The sequence below is a fragment of the Myotis myotis genome, unplaced genomic scaffold (assembly GCF_014108235.1).
Source record: "Myotis myotis isolate mMyoMyo1 unplaced genomic scaffold, mMyoMyo1.p scaffold_m19_p_5, whole genome shotgun sequence".
NCBI classification, from domain to species: domain Eukaryota; kingdom Metazoa; phylum Chordata; class Mammalia; order Chiroptera; family Vespertilionidae; genus Myotis; species Myotis myotis.
Window position 1 is genome coordinate 60567751 of NW_023416357.1, and position 2815 is coordinate 60570565.

General features: G+C 38.5%; 1 pseudogene; it reads left to right on the plus strand.

Moving 5' to 3' along the window:
- Nucleotides 1-582: 582 nt before the first annotated feature.
- LOC118655930 lies at nucleotides 583-932 on the plus strand (annotated as a pseudogene).
- Nucleotides 933-2815: the final 1883 nt, after the last annotated feature.

Sequence of the window (2815 nt, forward strand, 5' to 3'; positions counted from 1 at the left end):
AAATGCTGAAAGGTATCCTTTAAGAAGAGGAAGAAGAAGAAAAGGGTAAAGATAAAAATTATGAAAAACAAATACATATCTATCAACAAGTGAATCTAAAAATCAAGTGAATAAAAAATCTGATGAACAGAATAAACTGGTGAATATAATAGAACCAGGGGCATAGAAAGGGAGTGGACTGACAATTCTCGAGGGGAAAGGGGTGTGGAGGGTATGGGAAGAGACTGGAAAAAAATTGTATATCTATGGATGAGGACAGTGTGAGGGGGGTAAGGGCAGAGGGTGTGGTGGGAACCAGGTGGAGGGGAGCTAATGGGGGAAAAAAGAGGAACAACTGTAATAATCTGAATAATAAAGATTTAATTTTTTTAAAAAAAAGAAGTGTAAAGGAAGAGTTATGGCGCTTTGCATTTGTGGAAATGGTTTATCTGGAGAGCTGATTAACTTAATGCAATACAGTGGACTTTTGCTTATTATCTTTACCAAGGACTGAATGGAGTCATTATTTAAGCTTTATCAGAATGGATTGATGTTAAAGATGTTACTGAAGGCGGGTGGGTCTTTCCCTAGGCAGAGGGCACCATGGTGGGTGGTGATGCCACCGCAGCGGTGGGGGAGCTGGTTTCTGGGGTACCGCAGGCCACTGACTTCCCGAGCAGTTCCTCTCCTACTCGGAGAGCGGGAAGCCATGGAAGGCCCATATGCAATTTGTCCTGCACCACCTGCCCGACTAGTGCAACCCGCCTGAGGGCCCCAGCCATCTGGACCAGCTGCTGTCCCTCTCCTGGGACTGGGCCAACCACCTCTTCCTGGGTTGCAGTTATAACAAAGACCTTTTAGATAAGGTGGTGGAAATGGCTGATGGGGTTGAAGGGGAAGACCTGCCACAGTTTACTACCAGAAGTGAGTTAATGAGAAAGCATCCAAGCTAAGCTGGAAGATCCATCACATTTTCATTATCAGCTACAGGCTAGAAAGGGGGAATGTGACTTTGACCACAGAAGCTCTCTTACGACTCCTGGTATTACCAAATTGTAGGAAAGAGGCAGTTGGAATGAACGTGGCATTTGAAAAGGTCTCATTGTTCCAGTAGCTATCATTATAAAAGTATGCATGGATATTTATGTATTTATAAGTCATGCTTTTTTATTTTGTTTTTGAATATCTTTTTGTTAAAATGCATATTTTTTAATGTTAATGCAATAATGGCAGGTAATGGATTTTACACTTTGGATTTCTCAACAATGTACCCTTAAGAGTGAAAAAAAAAATATTATTGAAATAGAAAAGCTATTGAGTAAATTATTTTCCTTTTCTTTTCAAGATGTTTTTAAAAGCACTGGTAGCTATGTAAGTAACAACTGTTTTAAAAGTAAGAAAAAAGCAGTATTGCCACCCCAAAGATTTTTGGTATTGACATTATTAAGAAAATTAAAGGGATCTAGTAGAGTAAAACTTTTATCTCCCTTTCTCCCATAAGAGCATCTCAATTTCTGTGTTGCACTTGGACACAGGTTTCTATCATTTAGTCTCACTGGATATTGAGCGATGATAGAGGAAAAGTTAAAAACAAATTCAGAGAAACAAAAGTGTTTCCATGTGCTTTGCTTTTAATTTGGGAGCTGTATTAGTCTGCCGGGGCTACTGTAACAAAATCCACAGACTGTGTGGCTTAAACAACAGAAATTTACTTTCTGACAGTTCCGGAAGCTGGAAGTCCAAGATCAAGATGCTGGCAGGGTTGGTTTCTGGGGAAACGCTCCTCATGGCTTGCAGACAGTCACCTTTTTGCTGTGTCCTCATTGGCTTTTTCTCAGTGTGAGTGCACTCTGGTGTCCCTTCCTCTTCTTATAGGGACCTATTGAATTGCAGCCCAACCTATGCCCTCATTTAACCTTATTTATCTTCTCAACGGCCACATTGGGAGTTAGGGCTTCAATATATGGATTTTGGGGGGATACAATTTAGTCTATAAAAAAGGGTGTTTACACACTATCCTTTCTAATCATCCATTCAGAAATATGAGATACTTTTTAAAAGGCACAAAATATAAGCATGACATCTCACAGATCCATTCACTGATAAAGTATCCATGATGCCAGTCAAGTAATTGACACTTAGAGAAAGAGCAGTAATATCCAGAAGTGAGACATATAAGGAATATAAGGACTAACGTGAAATCCTTTTATAGCATTCCTAGTCCACCATTTCAGAAAGTATGTTCAGATGAATAATAGTCCTCACTGATTCTGCTTTCAAATGGTAGTTCTTCTTTAAATAAGTTTGGTGAACAACACGTCCAAAAATGTCCTGTGTGAAGATTCACAATGCTATGTGCTCTGAGAAATGCACAAAGTCCACAGAAAATTTCATATTAACCTAGGTTACTGTTTTCACTCCTTGTTGAATTATGTGATTCCCAGAGTATTTCTGCATAAAATGCACTGAAAAAATATCCGAACTTAAAGTACCATTTCTCTAAAGCCCAATAAACAGATACAGATCTGTCATTAAATTCTAATCTTCTACTTGATGGCTTACCTGCACTATTAGGAAATATGAATGGTTAAACTTCCTGCTTATTGTGTTGTGGCTATTTCAGAGCTTTTGTCTGTGGGGAATTTTAAATGTGCAAACCTTTCTGTAACTCAACTTTTAAAAGTAAAATGGAAAAGGAAAGTTTAATACCACAGAATGAAAAGTGTCAGAATGGAAATTCACTATTTATGGTGAATTATCTTGCTTTTACTGGCTGCAGTGAAACTTTTGAGGTTAAATAAACAGTTTCCTGGGATTGACTGAGTATGCTTCATTT